The sequence below is a fragment of the Homalodisca vitripennis genome, chromosome 4 (assembly GCF_021130785.1).
Source record: "Homalodisca vitripennis isolate AUS2020 chromosome 4, UT_GWSS_2.1, whole genome shotgun sequence".
Lineage (NCBI taxonomy): Eukaryota > Metazoa > Arthropoda > Insecta > Hemiptera > Cicadellidae > Homalodisca > Homalodisca vitripennis.
Window position 1 is genome coordinate 78,108,871 of NC_060210.1, and position 14,250 is coordinate 78,123,120.

General features: G+C 33.9%; 1 protein-coding gene across 1 annotated transcript in view; it reads right to left on the reverse strand.

Annotated features, from left to right (window-relative positions):
* Positions 1 to 13,507, reverse strand: part of LOC124359573 — a 39,171-nt gene extending 25,664 nt beyond the window's left edge. Inside the window, exon 1 of the mRNA XM_046812443.1 lies at positions 13,390 to 13,507. The gene's annotated coding sequence lies outside the window, so the exon portion shown is untranslated. The remainder of the gene's footprint in view (positions 1 to 13,389) is intronic.
* Between the last annotated feature and the right edge of the window lie 743 nt (positions 13,508 to 14,250).

Below are 14,250 nucleotides of genomic sequence, written 5' to 3' on the forward strand. Positions count from 1 at the left end.
ACGGACAAGGTTTTAAATAAAAAATATGCACTTTCAACATATTGCAGTTAAAGTGTTATGTTCTCTCCCTGTGTATTGCCTTCAAATTGAGCATTTATTGTTTATAAATTAGTTTTTCCTTTCGTTGGTCAGTTTGTTATCAATGAAAATAGAAATATTAATATCGCTTTTTAATCCAACCAACAACAATTAACAATCTATTAAAAATAATTTATACGAATGTATCATTAGAAAATTTAGGCAAATCATTATCTGCTCAGAATTAGTATACATGAACACAAAACACAAAACGTTTGTGCCATTTTACATAATAGTTTATTTGATTATATGAAATGTCTCAAAGATCGTTTTCAAATGCATAGTTAAAAATGTTTGCTTTACTTGTAAATATATATGGTTAGATATCGTTAAGTGAGATAGACCGTGTTGTCACGTGCCATTTAAGGAAAGCCACGCACATAGAGCATTTGTACTTATATGCATACGCAAATTCTTAGGACAACTCTTAGATATCTACATTAGTATTTACTTAATTTAACTTACAATAACTTTAAAAACTTACTACTTTAAATAATTGGTCTGTCTACTAAAAATGCAATTATTTCTAAATTACCAAATTACACAATTAATTTATGTACAACTATACTTTTAAGCATTGCGATTGAAACAGAGCGTGATCGTTTTTTTCCTAAAATTGTCAATTAACTCAATTTTGTATCAAGTTTTAAGCCTTAAATTGGAACTTTCTGTTTGGATATCGATACACAATAGTACAATAAAAATGTACACAAATTCTTCATTAAAACTATCACTTTCAAAAAGTACCAGTCGCGTTGTCACAAAATCATCGATTCATGTGAATTATTAGCAACAGAATCAACAATCATTAAACTACGAGTATATTTATAATGATCAACATCGGGGTTTGAGGGTGTATATCAAGTTTGATCAAATCCAAGCCTAGAACTTAACTGGTTCATGATCCAGTAATTTTGAATCCTTGTGAATGAAGTCAAAGGTCACGCCAAATTAATGTCTTTTGAAACAGAATTTGTTGTTTTATTATCAAGTTGTACAAATACTATCAAAATTATTTATATACAAAGAATATGGTAGTGCTTATTTCTAAGTTTCACATTAAAACCACATACTATATTACGCGATTGTATAGTAATATAAAAGCTACATTTCCTGGAAAATGTTACAAATCATAGCCTACAATTCATCCTTCTTTAACTCTAATTTCATTTAAAGACTGTGATTTAGCAGAAGGCAATTTCAAACATTTTTGAAGTGAAAACTTCTTTAGGCGCGTTGAGCGTTTTTGGTAGAGGGTAAAATCCTCGGTTCGCGTCACCGACATGCTAATGATACTAACCTGCATGAAAAAGTCAGTCTCGCTGTGTTTTTTTTAACCGTAGACTTGGCCGCGGACTACTATCCTGCATGAAAAAGTCAGTCTCGCTGTGTTAAAACTGTCCCGGCGGAGTATGAAAACAGACTGCGAAAATCAGTGACCTTTACGGCTTCCTCTCGCGATTTAAAAGTGAAGCCAATGTCGTACAATTCTGTAAGATGCGTCAAATTAAAGCTCTTAATATTGGAAATCTATTGGTTATATTTTTAAATATTAAAAAAATTTTCGGAATAATTTTGATTATTGTTTACATTTTACATAGCGTTTACAGTGACAAGAAAAAAGTAGTAAGCGAGGATTTTTTTTTATTTTTTTGGTCAGACAAAAATTTGTTCAGCGAGAAAGTTGTGTGAAAATAAATGAATATTTTTTTTTGTAATTTATCATTTTTTTATTGGAAGTTTAGTTTAGCCTGTAGTAGCGTATGAAGTGATGAGTGAACGTTTCTGCCGGAACTGTAGTTGGTGCATTTGGCTCACTGATACCGTATTAAACTCAATAAATTAGTTTATTGTGCAATAAAAATACCTTTACGAAAGAACCAAGTTAATTTAACTAATTTATTAGTTTTAAAAAATATTGTGGGTTTAATTTTTTATTGCAATTATATACTTTATCCATAGCAACAGGCCCGGGCGACAGGGGGGGGCAAGGGGGGCAAATGCATAGGGGCCCGGGACCACAGGGGTGCCCGGGGCCGACTAAAAATATGTATTTTTATATTTTTTTTATCATTTGCCCATTACCATCGGCCCAGGGCCTGTGCGGTGAAAATATTCAGGAAATAACCATGCAATGTTAATTTAAACTACTTTCTTTGCTCCGATTTAAACCAATAAAATTGTAAAACACTGAGGTGGCGCGAACCGTTGTGGTTGTGGCTGTCAGACGTCGGGCCCGGGGTCCGCATCGCCCAGACGCGAAGGCAGTGACTCTTCTCCACCCCCCTCCCCTCCCGGCCCCCTCCCCTCCTTGCTCACTACAAGTTGCAACCTGAGCGTCGGATGACAGTGATACCGACACGATAATAAACTAATGTTTTCTTTCAATCTTGCATTTCTATGCTGGTTGCTGGTGGTAATGGTTTTATTAAGTTATCGTGATTGGTTTGTTTTTGTACACTTCTAGTTTTAGTTTGTTGTCGTGCTTAATTAGGTTTGTTGTTGTTGTTGTTGTTGTAAGGAGATTGAGATTGATTTAACCGTGAATTAAAGAAACATACAGGTGAGTTAGTAAATATTTTTATCATTTAATTTTAGAAAATAAAGTTCCAAATTTCCGAAAAAATTAAAAAACTGAATAAAATTTTAACCATGGATCCCACATTTGATTGCGGGCCCTGTTACCAGGATCAGGCTCAGGGCCCGCTCCCTTCTGTTCACCTTGTCATGCTGTAGGGCATAATTTAAAACATGAGATTTTTAATTTTAATGTAACGCAGATTTTTATTTTAACTGATGATTATAATATAAACATAATAAAATAAAAATTGTAAAATATATATAAATTAGGGACAGAGCCGGGCCCCCAGGGCCCAGGCCTGGGACCAGGGGTCCACCAGCCCAACCCATGTGGAGCCATGATTTTTACCCCTCATTATAAATTTGAATTATACAGTAATCAGTTTCATAAAATAAATTAGGCTACAGTTAACTCCCGATTATCCAAGGGCTGGTTAACCTTTAAGACGATCAACAAGGTTCCATAACAGCAAAAAATACAAATAAACTTAATTATTACTGGGCTGCAAAATTTGAGACGTTGTAATCGTCTTATAAACGTACCTATGTAATAAGACGTGAAATTTATAAATGTTACTGACGTTACTGTGTATCTAAATCTAAACTAAAACATATGAGGAGTAGGATGGTTAAAAATTAAAAAAAACAACACATAAATTCGGTTGCTACTGCTACTGAACGTCGTTTTAAGTTTCAATTAATCAAGTTTATCCTATTAAATCAGAGAGAACGACGGCTCATCGCTCACTCTTTTGTGGTTGTTCACATGCTTGTATGCAGTATGCACGTTAGCACGTAGAAAAATATTATTCAATGACGACATAGTTTGGTATTGTTTCGTGGTTGGCTCGTTGGCTGATATATTGGTTGTTATGACAACCAACTTGAGGCGACGCATCGCATCACTAGTTGCGCAGTTTACGAGAGGGAATGAGAGTGAGGACAGGATAAACAGAGAGAGAAACAGGAAGTAAACCCCCAATATGTTGGCATGACAGGTAATAACAATAGAGATCGCTGGGTGAACGTCTTAAAAAAACTTGACCTTGGAAATCTGAGTGAGAGCGCAGCAAGCGATACAGTATCCGAAAATAGCTCAATGACTCATCACATCCCCTCACGTGTCCTGTGATTGCACCTGTCGGTTTTTGATTAGTTTAGCCCAGTTTGAGATACATTACTACTTTAAACGCAGCGTTTGATAATTTACATTCCGTATTTATTTTAGCAACTGCTCGGTTTAGGCTAGTAATCAATACTAATTTTTAATTGTCTAATAGTGTTTATGATCAATTTGATACATTTTTAAAATTTGTATTTTGATATTTAGGTTCTAAAATTCTATTTCAAATATTTATTTTATGATCTGCCCACATCAATTTATTATTCTTGACTAATCCAAGATATTTATTTTTAGGTCCATTCACAGTATTTTATCATCATTTCGCATAAAAAACACCGTTATATCTCAAAAAATGGACACTTACAAACATAAATTCTGGTGCTCAAAAACGTAAAGAAAGGCAAAAGAAAAATTGAAAGTTCAAAAATAAAGGATCCAGGACATTATTTGACGTTTGGAATCAAAGTAGACGTAGCTACAACTAGTTCTAACAGCGGCCCCTAACGACCCTGGCGCCGCCAGGGAGAAACTTTGCGAAGTTTCTCACAGTTTTCATGAACACCCTAATACTGAAGACAGCGAAGATCTTGAAAGCTGTAGGCCTAATGCTGATGAAGGAGAAAACAATGGTAGATAGCTTTACCTCAGAACCTGATCCTAAAGATGAAATTGTTTTGGAAGATCACAATCGTGACATTCTAAATGCTAATGTAGATTCGGGGTTAGGAAACTATAATTACCAGTTCAGATTTGAGGGGACTTCTGAAAAAAACAAGGTGGTGACTGACAGTGTGATTGAGACTTTAGTGAAAATGGGTCCATCTTTGATGCCGTCAGATCTGCCAAGTGATGGAAAAAGAGCGTTTCCAAAAACGGTTCTTTTTTCAAAAAGGCCGAAACGGAGAGAGCGTCAGAAGAGATTGGCTTGTATGGAGTGAGACTGCTGAGTCCTTATTTTGTTTTCCATGTAGACTTTTCAATAATAATAGTGGGGGTGAAAAACACGATTCAAATAAGTCAGTTTTGTTAAGTAACGATGGATGGAAAAAGGAATATGGATGGCGGAAGCTTTACAACAAGCTACCTTTGCATGAAACCAGCGCTTCCCACAAAAATTGCTACATCCAATGAGAGAGTTAGAAAGGAGGCTAAGTGATGGATCAGACATACATTCTCAACTCGACTCAGAACTGGCTTCAAGAACCAAATATTGGAGGGATATATTTCAAAGATTGCTCTCCGTGGTCATGTTCCTTGGAGAGCGAGGATTAGCTCTCAGAGGGACCTCTGAAAAAATTGGGGATCCCAACAATGGAAAACTTTCTGGGTCTGATAGAAGCTGTTAGCGGAATATGACCCTTTACTAAGAGAACATATTGCAAAAGTAAAAAAGGCCCAAGAAGAGGGAAAACGTGTTCAAGCTCATTATCTGTCTAAAGACTCTCAAAATGAATTCATTCAAGTTTGTGGGAAAGAGTTCGACAGAAGGTATTGGAATAAAGGAAGAAATCAAAATATTATGCTATTATTGCTGACTCTTACCCCCGATGGCCTCACATACTGAGCAAACAACGTTGATCTTGAGATATCTCTTAGATTGTGAATCAGAATTTAAAATTTGCGAACGATTTTTAAATTTTGTTGACTGTAACAAAAAAACTGGAATGGATGTGGCTAAGTTGATTATTAGCGAGCTCAACAAACACTCAATTCCGTTGAAGGAATGCAGAGGCCAGGGGTACGACAATGGATCCAATATGGCTGGAATATACAAAGGTGCCCAAGCCATCATAATGGAGACCAACAATTTGGCTTTTTATAATAACTGTGCCGCACATAGCCTCAACCTGTGTGGGGTTAATGCTGCTGAATGCTGCGAGGAAGCTACAACATTTTTTGGGCATGCTGCAAAAGACGTATAACTTCTTTTCTAGAAGCCCTCAAAGATGGGAGTACTTAGAAAACAGAATAGGCTCTTCTCTGCACAGTATTTCTCAAACGAGATGGGTCAGCCCGAGTAGATAGTGTGCGCCCTTTCGTAAAGCATTTGCCTCTCATCATCAATGCCCTCAATGATTGTAAAAAAGAACTGAATCTATCTGCAGAATGCAAGACAGATCTGAAAGGGCTAATTGAAATATCTACAATCGTTCGAATGTATCATGATGTCGACAATATGGCTAAAGGTGCTTGTTGCAATAGACAACAAAAATAAAGTATTACAAGCCCGATCAACAACTCTAGACGTTGAAACAAAAAATCTGAATGATTTAATAGAGGAACTAAAAGTACTGAGAGACAGATGGAGCAATCTCTACACTGAGGCCAAGCTAGTGGCAGGCAACATGCTGCTGAGAGTGTAGATTGCGAAACTGATTTTAAGGAAAAAAGATTAAAGAAAAGAAAGATTTTTCATGACGAAACAAGGGACGGCACGGAGAACATCAATTAAAAAAACGAAGAGGAACGTTTTAGGATTGATGTCTTCTTCAAGATCTTAGACTCAGTCTTAGGGGGACTGTCTCAGAGATTCGAGTTTGCTGGAAAAATCAGCAACCTTTTCCAATGTCTTTGGAAATATATTGAGGAAGACGACAGTTTTATTGAGCAGCAATGTTTGAGTCTGTGTCAAACATACAAAGAGGATATTGAGATGGAAATTTTAAATGAATTTAAACATTTGAAATCGATTCATCGCACTAACTTGGGGGAACAAACTCTTCAACCATTAAGTCTAATAAACGCTCTAAGGAAGAACAAACTAGATAGTTTATTTCCAAATATCACTACAGCGATCCGGTTGTTCTGTTGCATACCTGTATCTGTCAGCCAAGGGGAGAGGAGCTTCAGTTTGATGAAAAGAATTAAAAGTGCAAAATCGTTCTACGATGACGCAAGACCGCATGAATGACCTGAGTATTCTAGCCATGGAGTCAGATTTGGCACGTAGTTTTGAAATATGACGACATTATAGAAGACTTTGCTGGAAGAAGGCCCGACGAGTTTGTGTTTTAGGTCATGTTTAATGTTAGTGGAGTAACATAGCCCAATGTTTCTTTATTAATTTTTCAATTTATGTTTTGTACAATGTTCATTAGGTTTTGTTCATTTTAATTTTTTTTAGTTTTGTTCGTTAAGTGATTGTTTCAATGATATTTAGTTTTTGTTTCATTAGGTTTTCCAGGAACCTATCATTAAGTTTTGTTTTTCTACTAAAAAGGAGAGCGACACGAGTTGAACTTTAATTTTAATGATTTTATTCTTTGTTAATTATGTTTTTGTCCATTTAGTTCATAAGTGTATATTTTTTAAGGATGGTGTTTTTGATTTTAATTAAGTTCAGTGAGTTTTGTTTTGTATTGATTTAATAGTAAAAAAATAATCACTACATAATTATAAACCTCAATTCTTTCCATTTGTTTAGCAACATTTATTTATATAACTTAAATTGAAGTAAAATACAGGAAAAAAATCACGGATTTGGCATAATTTTGAAGAAGTGAATCATTTAACAAATAAGTAAATCAAGTAATGGAGTAGTAAGTTTTGGAATAAAATAATGCTTGCTATGTTTAATATAACCAATATGGGAATTTTGTTCTAACGTTTGGGGGGGGGGTGAATTTTAATGTAATTAGGTTGGTTGCCTGTTGAATCTTTGGGGGGGGGCCCCCGGTCTTTCATGATTGCATAGGGCCCGAGAATCCTGTCGCCGGGCCTGCATAGCAATAACTGTATTATTTACAACGGTGTTCAACTCACTGTTGTTCACTCGGTGTTTACTCACTTGTATTCTATGTTTAACTAACTATTAATATTGAGCAATTACAACATATTTTTATACAGATAAATGAATAATGAAAACAACGAATATATTTTTAAACATTTTTAATATTTGTACGAATATTTGTATTTAAAATTTAGCATTATTCATTTTAAATTATGTTTTTAATATTTAACCTCTTCATCATGAAATGAGTATTATTACGGTATAAGATTTATCTTACTAGCGTGGTAAAATAGATTTCTAGTTATTTGATAATATTTTTCGTGGATTTTAAAATTGGAAAAATTAAAAACGCGTCACATTTACAATTACAGAAGTACTGCTATTATAACGTATTGTTAATTACTCTCAACTTAATAGTTCCGTTTTCACTTCTATTGGCAGTCCTACGACTGCTAATTTTTATTTTAAATAAATAAATTATATTAGTGACGTACGATCTGTACTAGTAAAATAATAATTTTATTATATGCCAGTTTTAGTGGAACGTATCTTTTTAATGTCGGAACAAAAGAAATTAAGGCTATTATGCCATTATGATATTTGGGTTTCGATCAATTATAGAGGCGTAATTTACTAAAATTAAAAGAAATTGCGTAAACTAATGTTAATTTTATTGATCCTAACTTCAAAACCACTTTAATATATCTACAATTTTTGTTATATTAATAAATATCTTTCACTGGGGAATTTATTGTAGTTGAGCAATAATTGTTTAGAATTTATTAAATTAATTTAACTTGGATAACAACAGAAAAGAAATTAAACGTATTTATTCCTAATTTGTACAATCCTTTATACTTGAAACAATTGCCAATTAAAACTGTGTCGCTACTCTTCAATTAGAATAAACTTTATTTCTCATAAATATGCACACATTCCAACATATTCAATACAAATATACAACAAATATAAATGCAAACCACATACATAGCAAAATAATCTTGTGCATAGCACGCGATTACATAGTATATCAGTACTGGCTGACCTTGACACATTAACATTCATGCCACACATACATACATACATATACCGAGAAATAAAGTATTGGCCTCCAAGGCAGAGCCTGTTTTGAGGCATTTACATAATTCATAAAATTAAAAGAACTAACAGTGATAGAACAACAATTATACATCTTCAAATATTATAACATAATCCTAAAACCCTCTTTCCAACAAAATTCAAAATTGTTTAGCAAATACGTCAAATGTTTAAGTTTACTCTTACAGCTGTGTTTTGTTGCTGGACATGTAAACATTAGAAGTAAGGGCTACAATGTGTTTGTTATTGCGCATAGATAATAAGTGTACAAGCACAGTCCAAGAAAGATGGTTGTCATGTTTTATGTACGGCTGTTATTTTGAAATCTCAAATTGAAGATTCACTAGAATAACATTTTAAATCGGTTTGTACAAATTTATTGCTGTCGACTCTTTAATGACTGGCATATTACAATATGGAAGCCCAACGTTTTTCATTCTTTTAGGATATATCAATATTGATACATACATGACTAGTTTCTAAAATATGTAATCCTAAATAAATTTATTTGTCATTATTTCTCCTTATCATTAATTCGTTTGGTTAAAATGTTAAAACAATTTCTGTGCTACAAGGATCACTAGGTTCTACAAACAAACTGCCATAACAACGATTCGTTCAGACAATCTTAAATACAACCATGCTATTGTTTGGTTGAAGCTGATGTTTGGTTGTGGTAATTGAGTGTTTGCTCGTACACTTGCTGTATATCATGGACTTCTCAGAATCTAGGGCTAAACATACCGGATAATGTTACAAAATTCATCCGATGGATCGCAGTACCTCCGAGACAATTATTTTTATTTTTATTTCCAACAAATTTTATTTTTGAAACCTGAGTTGTATGCTGGGCAGCCATAGAATGTGGTATATGTTTATTTATAATAACAAATTAATTGTCCATAATCTATATTTAAAATTTAAAAATGACAGTTGAAGGTTTTTTACGAATGTGGACTTTTAAAGTCGGCCAACTAGTTCGATCAGAATCCACTTTTTTGTTATTTCCGATATTTATCTATAGCCAGCTATGCGCACCCGCTGCTACACCGTGACTCCCGGTGGTCCTCGATTCTCGAGTAGCACGATAACCGCAACAAATAGCAGTTTTTATTGACCACTGTAATCAATAGCATCTCCACACACTCCGTACATGATTGCAAGCTAGGAGTCACAAATAAGTACGAGGCTTCCATTTTCATAAAAAATACGAGTATTATACAGTAAGATTAAGCGATCAACATTAAATAGCTACTTTAAATAATGTTAATAATTTATATTTGTTATGTTTTGGTCTATGGAATCAACATATAGGCCACTAGTGTGTATGTTCTTGCAAGGAGTACAGCCAAGGTTATACAAGTGATATTTTCATGTCGAATGTGAACTAATACAGTACGAAGATTGCAAATAATGAAACCGTAGTCTTTGACTTAAAAAAAATATTATTTGTAGTAAGGTCACGTGAAATGGCACTTTTGCAACAGTGGCTTGCGAGTTGGAATCGTATCCGATTATATCTTGATGGTATGGAATTTTGTGGTGTTTTGAGGTGGAGAGCGGGCTGGGAGTTCGGTAGTCGTGTCCATTTGAGAGAAATAACTATTTTGTCACAAAATGTGATTTTTATCAAACCTTAAAACCGATCTTAATATCTCTCACGGCTAAATCGGAAATAAGGTATTTTTCACATGTGATTGTCTTTCGAAATGTCAAACTATAGATGCATTATTAATTTAAAATTCGGACTTTTAATTTGAACAAGATTGATGGTACGATGACTCTACGAGGTTTCTATGTTATTATATCGTAACACTTTAAACATTTAGAAACATTAGAACTCAAACTTGTCATAAGCATATAAATTTGTATGTAAAATTATAGACATGATTTAATACAATCTATTCGAAATATGTTCACTTATAACACATCATTAATATTGTATACTTCTAAACATTTTGAACGGTTACCACCTTATAACCTTAGAGCTATCGTAATATTTAGTATAAGTATAAAAATTCCTTGAAATTGCTTGTAAATTGTATACAAAGTTTGAATTTTTATTATTGATTGAAATACTCAGATAACAATTTTGTATAAATGCGGATAGCCACCAGCTTGAAACATTTTATTGGTTGAGAATAGCTTACGAACTTATTCAAGCATGTCAAAATAACTTGGCACCAAGCTTAGATTGAATTGATTACGGCAATGTTCAACTACTTCTTAAAACTTAAACTATTTCTTCTAAATTCAAAACGTATACGGATACAGCCTATAAAACTTAATGAAGATATTTTGTATTAATAACAAAATGTTGCTTTACACAACCCTACCGAAGCTCGGAGGGGGCGGCTACAGCTAGAGTACTGTACTGGCATATAAGTTTATCAAGCAATTTTCAGTAAGTGAAAAACATTTACTAATGTAATACTTTTAGTTTGAAATTTCAAAGCTACAACAACAACCATACAACTTTTCAACCGTCACAGACAAAAATAAATCATTATAACATGCATAATGTAATTGCAATAATGATATAGTGTACAACTGCAGACTATAGAATCGGAGCAGTTTATAGGAGTGAGTCCGGGACTGCCAGGAGGCACGGCGTCGCTGTGACGGGCCAGCGATGACTCATACTTAAGAGATAAATAACGTAAATAACGAAAAAATAATTCTAATCAATTATTCAACCAATTGTTAGAGTAAAAATTTTAAAATGCATAAAAGACTATTTCCTACATAATAACTACCTAGAAATTTAGATTGTCAAATATAAATAGAAGTTCCGCCAAGTAATTTTGTTATAATGAATAAAATAATTTTTCTTTCTGCTATACATCAAATTCAGCGATCATCTAATTTAAAAATAATTTTTGAAAATTTAAATCTGATGAAAATTAAGGGGAAACAGAAAAATAAATTTGCTTCATTTTGGTGTGTGGTGGCTCAATTCGGAACTAATCCCAGGCTCCCGGCACTTAGAGCCTTAAGGCCGTATGCAATCTTGCAAGACATGGAAGGACTAAGTTTCGCTCTACAGTTAATTTGCCGCTTTGGACATAGCACGGCCTCGGCTTACAGCTTTTCTTGTGGTGAATAGGATATTGCTCCCCCTCGCATCGTTGATTTGAGATACAGAGATCTGATCAAAGATGCAATCCCAAGTAGTACTATTACTAACTATCCTAAACATGGATGTAAAATGGTGCAAATAAACTCTTAGCTCTTAGGTTTTGAGTTTCTATTTAACATGTCTTGAATAAAGGCTCTCTAGACCCAGACCGAAACATCTGATTATTGCGTTAGGAATGTTTTTACGCGGTATGATCAGGAAAAATTAGAAGAATCAAGAACTTTCATGGGAGGCTATTCCAAAATCCTTCTGCAGTCAGTTTACGAGAGATTCTGATTAAGGAATGTTCTATACTTTTAAATATGTTACAGAGCATCAAATTACCGTCTACACAAATGATTTCAATAAATTAATAACAAAGATCTTTATGTGATGTTAATACACTCAAAGCAAAATGTTTCTGTATTGGCAAGAATCGTATATATTTTTGGGGCTATCTCCTCAGTTTACAGTTCAGTACATTTATTTCAATACTGAATATGAATGATATTTATGTGCTCTTATTGATACAATCAACAATGATATGTAAAGTTACTTTAAATGTGCTTAAGTTACACTGATTATAAATCAATGGAATGTTTTTTTTTCATATTTATTATATATCAGGATTATAATCGAAAAACAAAAATCTATTTAGTTTTTACGCATTACGCAGTTTGGTAGTAAATCATATTTCTGGTACCAAATTAGTCTATACTACTGGTCTTCGACTAACAATACGTTCAAAAATTTTAACTGCTTATCACATGCAAGGAAGGTGGTTCTTTATTTAAATTTACTAGTGAAACTAATTTACGTAATTGATGGAATTTTCTACATTTGTATGTCAATGAAAATATTGCTAATCGTTTTCACTTAGACACACTTAATTGTACATTCACTAACTCGGATTTCAGAAGATGTATAAGGGTAGAAATTTTAAATTTTATTCGTTGCCCTTTCCGCAAAGAATGCCAATATTTTCCAGAAGGACACTATAACTTGTACAGTTTTTCTTGACAAATATTAGAAATTGTAGGCATTTGAATCCTGCGGAGAATATTGTTATTGCCAATACAAGGAAATACGATGTTAGTAATTCAAAATTTCAAGCAGTTAGAAACTTAGTATTAAGAACTGTACAAGTATTTAAAAAACAATAACTTCAGACAATAACACATGTTTGTTTAAAAGTCTTTTGTAAGGATGCAAGTAAGCATACCCTAAACATTGTCTTAAATTATCCATCGTATTATCCTATATGATTTAAATAACTTATTTTATAATCTATAATTAGATATTTACAATTTTTTAAGGAGCAACATACAAGATGTAACACCTTTTATAACGTCCGTTGATGCGAGTGTGAGCTTTTAAAAATATTATTTGTAAATAAAGTTTATATTAACTTTTAAATCTCTTTTGGCATATGGCGAATTTTAAGTAACATAGTGGTGAATTAAGTATTGGGTTGCTATTATCTCTTGTTTTTGTAGACCATTATGCACCGCTATCTTTACAAGTTTATCTCATTATTAGTTTAACTTATCGTTATCAATACCTCCAGCAGCCCCCTATCTTATCTGTGAGACCAAAACAACATTTATCGGAGCTACCCATAGTTGTAGCTGCAGCCAGTCGAGCTAGCTAGCTCAGTCTTACCTGCAGGCTGACCTGGCGAGGAGACGCTGAAGAGCAGAAGATGGCGATGTCGTAGGTTTCCCCTAAAGTACGGCCTCTACCAGACTGATCCGGGCAGAGTAGCTAGCTAGCTAGCTCTTGTTTGCTCAGGGATGACGCCGCGTTACTCACTGCTACGCCGCCATTTTGCCAGATAACGCTTGTTTCAAGTGGAAAATTACGAAATAATGTTAGATTAGCTTGTGATCGATATTGCAGAGGGGTGATTGGAAATACGTTTTCTGGAAAATGTTTCCAATTATCGCCCATCAAATAAATATCCCCCCTCCCTTGTTAAAATAACTAACATAAAACTCTATATAGTTTTCTATTCGACGACTAAAAAAGTGGTTCCTCCCAGACTATGACTTTAAAGTTTAGTACTTATTTAAATTACTTACAAATATCTCAAAGCTTCTTTATAATAGCAACAGGACCTCCTCAAACACCCATACATAGGCCCCCTCAGTTGAAACTGAACAACTAACTCTCCTTGGCGTTGATGGTTTATTCAATTGCCCAGTCCATCTGCTGAGAAATGTTTATCTTCATACACCGTATCTCTCACATACTTAGTAGTCGACTGAAACATGGAAACATCGCAAACCTGAACATGGCGTCTGTACAACTCTATTCATGTTGTACTTATGCTTGAATGAAATCAGGAATTAGTACATAACTGATCATTTCATTGTTCTAAGACATTGTAGATGCAAATGATATACATCACTGTACTTTTTGTTTGATTAAACGTGCTACTTTGTGTAGACCTAATGCAAACGATACGCACTTGTTTTTATCCAACGAACTATACTACTGGAACGCGCACTGCCCATAAGCAGC